This window comes from Tamandua tetradactyla, chromosome 2 (genome assembly GCF_023851605.1).
Source record: "Tamandua tetradactyla isolate mTamTet1 chromosome 2, mTamTet1.pri, whole genome shotgun sequence".
NCBI lineage: Eukaryota > Metazoa > Chordata > Mammalia > Pilosa > Myrmecophagidae > Tamandua > Tamandua tetradactyla.
The window spans coordinates 95312237-95324978 of record NC_135328.1 but is presented as its reverse complement, the minus strand read 5'-3'; the positions used below and the strand labels follow the sequence as shown (position 1 = coordinate 95324978).

The 12742-nt window shown below is 42.0% G+C and overlaps 1 non-coding gene across 1 annotated transcript; it reads right to left on the bottom strand.

The window, feature by feature from the left end:
* Positions 1-9629: 9629 nt before the first annotated feature.
* Positions 9630-9736, bottom strand: LOC143675198 (U6 spliceosomal RNA). The gene has a single exon (XR_013171441.1). It is a non-coding gene; the product is annotated as a U6 spliceosomal RNA (small nuclear RNA).
* Positions 9737-12742: the final 3006 nt, after the last annotated feature.

Sequence of the window (12742 nt, the reverse complement as noted above, 5' to 3'; positions counted from 1 at the left end):
GAAAGACAAACCCATTCTTGGAATATGAATTTATCCCTGTAAAGACAAACCACTGACTGTTCCAGGATGAAAGGAACCAATGTCATCAACTTGCCACCATGCGTCTCTTGTGGAAACACTGCCATCTCAGGGGCTACTGCTGTTGCTGGCAGCAGTAGCTAGACTGGCCTTGGAAGTTTATACTCTTTGGTCATGTGCAGTCTCCATATTCTATCACCGTGGCCCCTCCATATTCATGTACCCATCATGCCTAATGTCGAAGGCTGACTAATACCAACTGGATGAGACATTTTTGTCTACTCGGTTTTTCAATGCTTTGTTCTCAGTGGATGGTTTTTGATGGGTAGTAACATGTGATACAAAATTTTTCACATTTTGTGTCCACTGCCATATGTTCATCCATATGCCGCTCCCTGGGACTGGGACCTCCCATCTTCTAGTCCTTTTCCTTTTACGCCCCTGTCTAGCAAGTTCAGGCCATTGGCTAATGAATAAGAATATCTCTGTACTCTTAACCTTGGGGCACTTCTTCCACACTAAGTGGATGACTAGGTACACTGCTTGCAAGTGTGCCTGTTAGGAAGATTTTCTATCTCTGCTGTCTCTCAGTCTGAATAAGGCTGTTATGCTGCTATTTTCAGCTTGCACCCACATCTTAGCTAACCATCCGTAATGGGCTTTTCCCTCCTCCTTCAGCTTGTTGTATGGCACCCTACCATATGGCCATAGGTGGGAGCTGAGGAAGGGGGCTGGTACAATTATGTGGGTGATGTGGAAGTCTGGGCTCCCAGTTCATGTAGCTTACTCATGTCCTTTGGTCCTACTTGTCCTCAGTCCCTGATATACCATCACCATGTTACAGCGGATTACTTCTGGACCTAACTTTATGTACCCAGTTCATAATGGGCAGTTCTGGATGTTCTGCCTTTAAGCATTCAATCTCTATCGAGGCTCAGTAACATACCAGGAGCTGTTTCTTGAAATGTGTATCATTCTTCACCGCAGATGCCATGGACTTGCTCCACAACCCCAAGGCCCTGGATTGTGATTTTCCTCTTTTGGACTTACCATAAACTCTATATTGCATCTTTTCCCACCACAGACACCTCCAATACAGTGGGGTCTGCTACACAGTCTGGGCTAAGCAGCAGGGCTGCTTTCACTGCAGATGAATCTGTGCAGAGCCCTTTCCTGATCCAGGCTCCACTTAGAGGTAGAAGCCTTCCATGTCCCCTGGTATATGGACCAGAGCAGTATTCCTAGATGCACAATGTGTTGCCTCCATTACCTGAGGAGGCCCACCAAGTACCGTACCACCTTCTTTGAAATAGGGGATGCAAAATGTAGCGACGTGTCTTTGGAGGATCTATCCTGGCATGTCCCTGACCCCTGGACTCCTAAAAGCTTTACTGAAGTGGCCTTTCTGAATCTCCATACAGAGATTTGCCTCCCATCCTCTGTCCAGGTCTCTAGCATACTAGCCGTCTCTGTATTTTATTGATACAGAGGATCAGTGTCATAGTCTGTGGGATGTCCAGGTTGACCAGATCTCTGAATCTTATTAAGAAAGAGGACTGCTGAGTTAACATAGCCCTGGGACAAAACTGCAAGTGAATATTGCTGTTCATTCCAAGAAATGTGAACTGTTTCTGATTCGGCATTCAGAAAATCAGTAACTGCATACCATGTACCTGAGCCCTCATTATTCTGCTCTAGCAACAATACATGTGTGGCACAGTAGCCACTTGGCCAAGCTTTTAGCAGTCTACAGTTACTGTCTAGGATCCATCTGGTTTCACAGTGGTCAGATGGCAAATTAAGTGGAGATACGATAGGGTTCACTACGCCTGCATCCTTTAGATCTTGCATGGCGGCACTAGTCTTTGCCTTCCCCCCAAGGATGCAATCCTGCTTTTGATTTACTATTTTGGCTAGAAGTAGGAAGACCAGCTACAGAGGCTACCACTTGACTCTCCTCACTATGAAACTTTTAACCCCATAGGCCAAGGAACCAATGTGGGGATTATTCCTATTGCCAAGAGAGTCGATCTCAATTATGCACATGGGAATGTGAGAAATGACCACTGATTGGCTCTGAAGATACAGTTGATTCATTGTCAGCCACACTTTAGTCCAGAACTCTATTTATTACTGTTCCAATATCAAAAGTTGCTAGAATGTGATATACCGGAACGGAATGGCTTTTTTGTTTTTTTGTGGGCTGTAAGGCAGGGTCACATTTCATTCTTTTTACATGTGAGTATCCTGTTATTGCAGCACCATTTGTTGAATTTTTGTTTTTTTTGTTTGTTTTGGGGGAAGTGCATGGACCAGTAGAATAACTTTTTAAAAGGGGAATTTAATAAATTGCAAGTTTACAGTTCTAAGGCTATGAAAATGTCCAAATTAAAGCAAGGCGATAAACATGTCCAATCTAAAGCACCCAGGGAAAGATACTTTAGTTTAAGGAGGCTGATGGTTTTCAGGGTTTCTCTCTTAGCTGGAAGGGCACATGGCGAAATCTGCTAGCTTTCTTTTCAATGGCTTCCCTGGGGCTCTGTCCATTCTGTTGCCTGTTGGTTCTAGCGGCTCTCGTTGCTCTTTCCAAAATGTTCCCTCTTAAAGGACTCCAGCAAGCAACCCACCTTGAATGGGTAGAGACACATCTCCCTGGAAACCATCTAATCAAAAGTTACCACCTACAACTGGGTGGGTCACATCTCCATGGAAACAATCAAAAAGGTCCCACCCAGCAATATGAATGAGGATTAAAGGACATGGCTTTTCTGGGGTACATAATAGCTTCAAACTGGCACAATTACCTAGACCCCACATGCCGAGTCCAGCTCACGCAACTGTCCAAACAGGGTCAGAAGGGGCAGTGGGAGATTAAGAAAAACACAACACAGAGTTAAGAGAAACCAGGGGCTAGGTGGTTCATTGCCTGACTGAAGGCAACAACCTTGAGAAGCCAGCGCAAGTTTATTATATACTGTTTAACAATAGACTTCCGGATAAGGCAGTGCAGTACTTAAGAATGTGCTTGACGTGATGAATAGGGATATAGAACCTTCTTGAGAATAAAATGAACATAAACTAGCCTGCCCGAAACTGCACAGGCAGAGTTTTCCCACAGTTAGGGCCAGATTAGACATGGCACAGCCCAAGCCAGACCTCATTCCACAGGAGACCAAGGGGCCTTGCCTCCAAGGTTACTGATGTGACCTTGCCAGCAGTCAGGGGTCTGCTTCATGAAAAGGCAGACCTGGGCTCCAACATGCACATATCCCCGTTCTGACAGGAGGACCGTGATAATGCTTTTCTGATACTAAAGTCAGCTCAGACCTGAATCCAGACCCTTAAATATGTGGGGATTCCTCACTCTCCATATCCACCTGAATAAATGGCCATAGAACTCTATGGGGAAGGACAGGAAGAATATTAATAGTATACATTTGTTGTGATCTGGTAGGGTCCTTCCTCCTGGGAATTTGACCACCTCTTCAGTCCATGGTTTCTAGGGCTGAAATTTAGCCTAGGTCCAGGAACTGAGCAAGGTATTGGGATCATTATTGGAAAAACTACCCTCAGTCTCTTGCTCCTCCATCCCCATTTCTGATGATGCTCATTATAAATGTTAAACAGCTTGCTAATTGACTGCCCCTCTATTTTGTCCCTAGGCAAAATTTGACACTACATCTTATTAACCCTTTCCACAATACCCTATGGGTCAAGCCCCCTAGGTCAAAAAACCTTGCCAGTTATACCAGTAACTGCTGGCCCCACTTCTAGAGGTTAAGTGCCACCATCTGGCCTCTATTGCTCCCATCAACCCCATCGCCACTAACAAGTCCAGCTCCGTAACCACTTCTCCTCCATTGTCCCTGGTTGGCAGAGGAGAGCACCACAGAATATCCTAGAAATGCTGGTGCCCTCCATGTGGTGTTTTCGTGATGGCCTTGGGGAATGATGTCAGCCCTCTGGACCCTCTCGTGGAATGTTATCCTCAGGTGGGTCTTCTCGTCCCCATAATATATGCACTCCAGCAGACCCACATTCCTGAACCTTTTAATTCTAACTTCTCTACCATTTACCTTGGCAACTCATACATGTCATTTTCCATCAGTAATGGGGCAGTGCTTCTAAAAACCCATAGGAACATGATTGCCCCATACCCTGGGATCTTTGCCAAGGTGTTAATTCCCATGTCCTGAGTAACCCCAAGTCAATGTATTCATGGTTATCCACTTTTATATTCTAACTCCTTGGTCAAGCAACCTCATAAGCCAATCCTGAATAACTTCCCTGCTCTTGCCAGTGTTTTTTGTTGATTCTTGCAGTTTCTTTGGGATGTAATCTTTTTTCTACCTTATCAGTTCTAGTGTGTCCCCTGGTGGGTTATGCTGGAATTTAATCCTAGTTATTGGCCTGGTAGCCAGCGGAGGAAGTGGGGGGAACTTCTAGAGGGGGTGGGCATGTGCTACCTTGTGAGAGAGGTCTCTGCAGCATCTTCCTGCATGAAGGAAATCTAGTTCTTAATAGGGAGGTATGGGCCACCTCTGCAGGCTCTGTATGTTCAGGCAAGTCAGTGGAGCTCAAATCTTTGGACACATCCTCCCATGTCTCCATCCCATATTTCAGGGTTTCAAGTTTTCCCAACCAGGGCCTGACCTTAGTGTCATCACCTTAGCTAAGCATTTACAAGATTCTGGAGTTTCATGACTCTTTTAAATCTCATGATTACTCCTCACATTTTCCCCTTCCAGTGCAGGAGATATGAGCCTCTTTGTAATCTACCAAAGGATCCTCTGGAGCTCACACTTAGCCTTTAACTATTTGTTAACTGCCTGTAGCTTCTCATTATCACTCTGCAGGGAATCGTTCAATTCCACTCCCCTTAGGTATTGTATCCCCACAACTTTTAAATACCTGAACTATTTCATTGTCAAGGGCATTCCTTTCCACTAAGATGTCGCCAAGGTCATCAGTGGCAGAGTTTTTAGCAGTTGGGCATCTAGCTTGTGCCAGGGACTATCTTTGCCCTCCATACCCCCTGGATTGTGTCCTCCTTGCTAGCTGGTGATGAGCCGTCCAGTCTCAACACCCTATCTTAATCCCTGCTTTTTAGAACCACTCCTGGTACCAACTGTATTATTTCAAGTTTTATGGAAATCAGAAGCAAAGATAAATTAGAAATGTAAGAGGTGTATCCACAGAATTGCCCATGAAAGATAAAGGAAAGAGGGAGCAGGTTAAGTGGGAGAAACTCAAACTCTGTGATGTGGAAAGGTAGGGTTGTGCAGGAAGAGCCTCGGACGGTGATGCGGTTCTGAGAAAGTTTGACCAGGCCAAACTTTCTTGACTAGGCCAAGTTTACCCAGAGGTAAGACTGACCTTGAATTAGAAAGAAACGACCTTGCTCTTAGAGCCTGGCCATGCTCTGCCATTGGCTTGGTGCAGCCCCGAGTGAGCATGGTCTTCGTTTTAACGCTGTAGGGGGATCGTGAAGGTGGGAGAGTTGGAGGCTGTTACCACTACATCTCTTATCTCTCTCAGCAGGTCCTCTCTTGAAGGGAGATCTGAGCAATCCACTCCCTACCTGCCACACTGATCCAGTAGCTCAGTGATAGACCAATACAAAAATCAGAACCATCACCAGGGTTTTGGAAACCTAATTCTCTGCGCCTTTTTACTCCTTTATGTACAACACTGATTCCTGCCATAATTCTTAGATGTATTTAATCTAGTATTTAGCAACTCAATGCAATAGGCCCTCAACAAAACCTCCTTGGATGATAAATTGCATAAACTATTGAATCAAAATTTGTTTTAGCTTTAAAAGTACAAATTAGGATTTGGAGTGGTCCCAAATCCAGTGTTTGTTTAAATACATGTTATTGTTGAGATTTAGTGTGTCTGGAGACAGGACATTCTCAATACCTGTACTCAGACAGGTAGATGAAAATAATAATCTAGAGTTTTAATTTTGGGTGACTCAGGATTTCATATATATCAAAAACTGTGTTATTCTAATGTCATTATATCATTTCCTTAGAATGTAGCCCTGTGAGAAAAGAGACTTTGTCTTTTGTTTGCTGTAGTATCTCCAGGGTCCTGAAGATTGCCAGGCACATATTTGACTGTCAATAAATATTTGTTAAGTGACCGTCATTGCTAAACTATAATTCTATAAGCATTGATATTGTATACATTTTATCCGTTGCCTGTCATATAGGAAAAACTTAATTCAACAAATTCAGCAACTATATTTATTCAGTGGCTACTCTGTCCAAGGCACTGTTCTAAGCACTTGGGACATATTAGTCAACAAAACAAAGATTCCCAGCCAATGTTCTCAAAGCAATAAGCAATTGATAAATATGTGCATGATAGAATATATTAGAAGTAATACAATTTGAAAGAATGAAGCCGGCTAAAGAGGCTGGGAGAACCAGGTTGGGTGGACGTGTTACAATGTTAAAGAGAATTGTCAGAACAGGCCTCACTGGGAAGGTGAGATCAGAAGAAACGTGCTGGCATTTGCAAGTTGCAGGCAGAGGGAAGAGCTAAAACAAAGGTCCTGAGGTAGGGACCTCATGAAGAACGGTGAGGCAGCTAGCTAAGGGAAAAGAGGAGTAGGGAGGCGGATCAGAAAGGGGAGGGCGGGAGTGAGTGGGAGGTGTGAGGGGTGGCAGATGGTGAAAGGAGTTTTAGGCCCTTTTAAAGACTTTGATTTTCATTTTGAAGAGAGGGAACATTTGAGGGTCTTAAGTATGGGAGTAAAATGATCTGACTTACATTAAAACGATACATTTTATAGAATGAATGAATCTCTGAAGTAGAGATGATCATGCTATTCTGTTGTCCAAGGCCTACAAAACTGGTGTAATGGTGTACATATATATATATATATATATATATATATATATATATATATATATATAGTTTTCCTGACACTTACATTGTTTATCTTTAGGACACTGTTAATCTCATTTAACTTGATCATTTCCTCTTTCAGCAGCAGCAGGAGGAATTATCTACCCAACTTAAATAATGACTAATTTTTATATAGCTTTTTAAATTCTTTAAAGAACTTTTCATACTTATTATTTCACTAAAATCATCACTGCAGCTATATGTTGTTGATATTATTACCTTTATAGCACGAATAAAGAAATGGAAGTTTAGAGAGATTACATATATTGCCCAAAGTCACATGTTAATAAGTGGTGGAATTCAGATTTTGCCTCTTCACCTAGGGTCTGTAGGGCTTTATTCTAAGTCCCAAAGATAGAAAGGGGTTGAGCTACCCTAGGAGGGTTTACAGTCCTAGCGGGAGGCCAGGATAGAAATAAAGAAAAAACATGGTAAACGTCAGAATAAGGAAATAGAGGCAAAGTGCCCAAGTCGTGGTGTGTTCAGCAACAAGGTCCACAAAGAGGGGCAGTTGTGATGGTTGGTGACCTTGGACGTGTCCAGAGGGGTGAGGGCACAGTGCCAGCAGATGCTTGGTGTCAAGGTGAGCCTGCTTTCCCCAGGAATGGGTGAGTAGACTCAAGGCATTCACAACTTCACTATGAGCGGAATTTGTAGGAAACAGTATTGGAGCAGGTAGTAAAAGGCCAGATTATGTAGGATCTCCACTGGAAGTTACCAGTGATTTCTGTGTGGAGGTTTGCACAGTGAGGTTTTTAAAAAATTATTATTTCTTTTAACTTTCTAAGAAAGATCAATACAACAGGACGGTGTCTAAATGGCGTTGTGGGAATAGACATGGTAGGCATTGTCTTAGGATGGGTTCTGCTGGAAGCTGACCCTGAAACACAAGTTCAAGTGCAAATAGCTTATTTTGGAGTTGATTCCAGGAAACACTAATATAGTACCAGGGGAAAAAGACAGAGAACAGAAGGCGCCGATAAAGCATTCACTAGCAAATGATTTACCATCGTGGGGAAATGGCGTTTAATCATGCTGGGAAACTCTGGGAGTGAGTGTAGGGCACAGAACTCAGAGGTAACCTGCCCACAGTGAGCAGTAGCAGGGTTTTCTGACCGGGAATTCTCCCATTCATTGGTTCAGGGCTGCCCCTGGGGGCAGGGATTATAGTTCCCCTGTCAGGTTGGCATCAAGGTGGCCTCTGGGGATACCGGAGAAAACTCTCATACAAAGCTGCATCTGATGGGAGTGGGGGTCTGGCCAGTGTGCAGTGAAGAGGTCAGGGTGGGGGATCTGAGAAGGGTGCCCAGTGCATGAAGCCACATGGACCTGGCCCACTGAGCTGACAGTAGAGACTGAAAGAAAGGAACAGAGTTGAGGGCTGTCATGAAGAAAGAATTGCAAGGATTGTTCTTATAGAACCTTACCTTATAAGGCCACAGATGATATTGGCCATTTAGTGACTTTGGAGCTAACGTCTGAAAAAAAAGTGGACCTGGTCTCACATGTCTCCTTTTTAAAACATTGAAGGAAAACTTATTCATAAGGCTATCTTTAAAAAGTCTTATGAATTATATATATTAGGAAGGGGTCTGGAGAAAAGTGGGCTAAATCTTATAAATATAATGATTGGATAGTAGTGTTAACTTACATCCAAAGTCCAAAGTTGTTCATTTTAGCCAGAATATTTTTTTCATGGAAACAAAAGAAAATAATTAAGGAATAATACAAACCCAAGAAACATTACCTAGGAACAACTGAGATTAAAAAATAAGGTAAGTACAACCTAACACTTTGTGCTAATATTTCAAGCAGGAGCTTTTGAGAAAACCCACCAAAGTCTGAAAATCAGAAAATAAAAGCATGGTAGACTAATATATTGAGGCATTGATTCAGTTTTATTCTTACAGCTATAAATATAAGAATGAAATGTGTCTTTCCCTTTCTTTACCACAGCCCCCCCCTACCCTGCCAAGGACAATCAAAGTTTGGCTTTTCTCGCCTGTAGGCAACACAGAACAGATGCCTGGAAGAATGGGGCTGAACCGTCAGAGAGGGACAGCTTTCCAGGTGTGCGGAGGGGAAAGGGGTGGAGTACCGGGAAGTGGGATGAAGAGAGGGGAAGGGAGGGTGGAATTCCTAGATTGTGGGGGACTATGGTGGGGGGTGCAGTCTGCCTTTAGAGGGCCGGCCCTTGGGAAATGAGCATTTCCTAGGCAATTCTAATGCAAACAGACATGCAGAGGATGGTTGCAACCATAAACTAATCCAAATGTCACTCAACTACCGGCTCATATAAATCTCAAAATGGTGCTTCCTGGGACATAATTTCAACAAAGCACACAAGGAAAAAAAAAAATCAGAAAAGAGTTTATCTTAGTTATTTCTCCTACTGCAGGTATAAATTTGCTCTCTGATTGATATTCAGGAGCAAGAAATATTTTTTTATCTTTCCAAATTAGGGAGATTTAGTTAAACTCCCACCCATCAGAGGTGAGAGAACTGAATGCTTTCAGTTGTGCTTGTCGAAACCTCTCCCTCCCTCATGGATCATAATGGAGTCTAATGGAGTCTTATGTGACTTTAACAGCCTATAAAGTTGAAGAAAGGGGCCTTTAAACTTTAATCCATTAGAATTGCAACACTAAAGCATACAGCTCAGGAACAATGACTGTATTACTTTTTTTTCTTTTAAAAATATGGAATGCTTCACGAATTTGTGTGCCATCCTTGAGCAGAGACCATGCTCATCTTCTTTGTATCATTCCAATTTTAATATATGTGCTGCCAAAGCGAGCACTGTATTATTTTTTTCAAAATTTTTAACAGATTCTCTCTGGTGCCCTCTATTGGGATCCAAAATCTGCATTGATTTAGATAGTTTATGGCCCGTCTTCAAATAATGCTTTGTCTCAACATAGAGTGACTGAGAGAGAATCCTGTAAATGGAACTGGTAAAGACTGGACTCAAAGGTGAGTCCCAATTTTTGTGTGTCTTTGAAATAAAATCCAGGCATATGTGGTACAGTTTTTCTAGATGAGAGACTGTTACTTCTCAATGCTAAGCTGATTAATTTTAGCTTAAGATGTTCTAAGGATTCCTTGAGACCCCTGTCATGTCAGACTTGGGAAAAACTCCAACTGAATCATGCAAAGGGAACACCTCTCAGGGCTTATCGCCGCCTCTACCGGCTTTTGGTCTATGTGGCCAGGAGGACTTCTCTGGGGAATATGTCCTGAGAAGGGCAACCTTCCCTGTCCCAGCTCTTGGATATCACGTGTGGCCAAGTCAATGACCTTCTTAGATCTTCACATCACTCTGCTGTAAAATGATGACAAAATAGATGCCATCCCACCTCTTTCACAGAGTTGTGGTAATAAGCAAACACAATAATACACAGAAGAGCTTTGTCGGCTGTAAAGTACTAAGTTAGTGTTTTTCAATGTCAGCTGCACATTAGAACCACCCTGGGGAATTGAACCTGGGTCAGGCAGGGACCGGGAATCGAACCCGGGTCCTCTGGCACGGCAGGCAAGAACTCTACCTGCTGAGCCATCGTGACCCACTCCTGGCAACTTTTTAAAAATGCCAGTGCCTAAGTCCCATCTCAGACTAATGGGATCAGAATCTCTTAGGGGTGGGGTGCAAGCATTGCTACTTTTTTTTTTTAAACTCTCTAAAGGAGAAACTAAAGTGCAGTCAGGGTTGAGAATAATTATGCAAAAATTGTAAATTTGTATATTGTTGCTTCCCCTGAAGTAATCATCATGGTCAAAATTTGTAGTTTATTGATTCTTATATTCCAGAGTTGGAGCAAATTTGACCTGAGACGTAGATTTGGGGTCATTCTGCTTTCCAGGGGTCTTGTTTTAATGTTCTAACCAGCATGGAGACCTGCCATAGTTCAGAAGATACTTGAGAATCATCCACTGACCCTCATGGGCCAGGAGAATCCAAGGGAACAAATCGTGCTGCAAGCGCAGGACAAGAAAGTCCATCCAACAGGCAGGACACGATCATCTGACGGCAGGAAATCAGAGGCATTCATTCATCCAACACACAGCTGAGTTTTCGTTCCATGACTCGGTCTCTGTTTCGTTACTGGGTATACTTGCAGAAAACTGAAGAGACAACAATCTCTACCCTAACGCAGATTATGTTCTAGCAGTGGGTAGGAAGACAAAAAAATAGTAAGTGAAATAAATAAAATGTTAGATCTAGATGGTGATAAGTACTTTGGAGAGAAATAAAAGAAGGAAGGAGTTCAGTGTCTCTGGGTCTGTGAAAAAAGTGAGAAAATGAACCATGTTGGCAGCAGGAGGAGCTGTATCTTAGGTAGAGGGAATAGTAAGCACAAATGTCCTGGGGCAGAAGAGGAACACCAAGGAAACCAGAACTGTTTGTGAAGGTGATTGTAGTAGTCAAAATCAGAGAGTAATCTGGAAGGCCTGATTACTGTGCCTTATGAAGACTTACTTTTAGTCTAAATGCAATGGGGCAAAAGGTGGATTTTGGGTACAGAGTTGTATGATCTGACATGTGTTTTCCCTTTATTAGAGAAGTTGTGAGTTTATAGATCAATTGTGTATAAAATACAGGCCTCTGATAAACTACCCTATTATAAACACCTTGCATGGCTGTGGAACATTTGTTAGAATTGATGATAGCACATTTTAAAAATAATTGTTAATTGAAGTCCATGGTTTAAGTTAGGGTTCCTTGTTTATGTTGTGCAGTTCCATGGATGTTTAAAATTTTTTTGTTACCACATATACAATCTAACATTTCCTCTTTTAATCATATTCAGATATATATTTCAGTGCTGTTAATTGCATTCACAATGTTATGCTACCATCACCACCATCCATTACCAAAATAAGTCCATCATTCCAAAAAGGAATTCTATTCATTTTAAGCCTTAACTTTCCTTACCCCCATTCCATTCCTGGTAACCTATATTCTAGATTCTGACTCTATGATTTTGCTTATTCTAATTACTTCAAACCAGTGAGATCATACAATATTTGCCCTTTTGTGTCTGGCCTGTTTCATGCAACATGATGTCTTCAAGGTTCATCAATATTGTTGTATATATCAGGACTTCATTCTTTTTTTATGACTAAATAATACTCCATTGTATGGATATACCACATTTTGTTTATCCATTCATCAGTTGATGGATAATGGGTTGCCTCCATCTTTTGGTAATCATGAATAATGCCAAGATTGAAATCTGTGTGAGAATGTTTATGCCTGTTTGTGTCTCTGCTTTCGGTTCTTCTGGGTATATATCTAGTAGTGGGATTTTCAGGTCATATGATAGTTTCCTACTTAGCTTTCTGAGGAACTGCCAAACTATCTTCCATAGTGGCTACACATGTTACATTGCCACCAGCAATGAATGAGTGTCCCTATTTCTCCACATCCTCTCCAATACTTGTTACTTTCCTTTTTTTTTGTAATAGCCATTCTAATGGGTGTGAAATGATATCTTATTGTGGTGTTGATTTGCATTTCCATGATGGCTAATGATGTTGAGCATCTTTTCTAGTGCTTTCTGGCTACTTATGTGTCTTCTTTGGAGAGATATCTAGTCAAATCTTTTGCCCATTTTAAAATTGGATTATTTGTCTTTTTAAGTTGAAGGATTTCTTTGTATATTCTGGATCTTAAACCACTCTCAGATATGTGAGAAAAATCCAAATATTTTCCCATTGTATAGGTTGTCATTTTACTTTCATAATAAAGTCCTTTGAGAAACAATGTTTTTAAATTTGATGAGGTCCATTTATCTATACTTTCTTC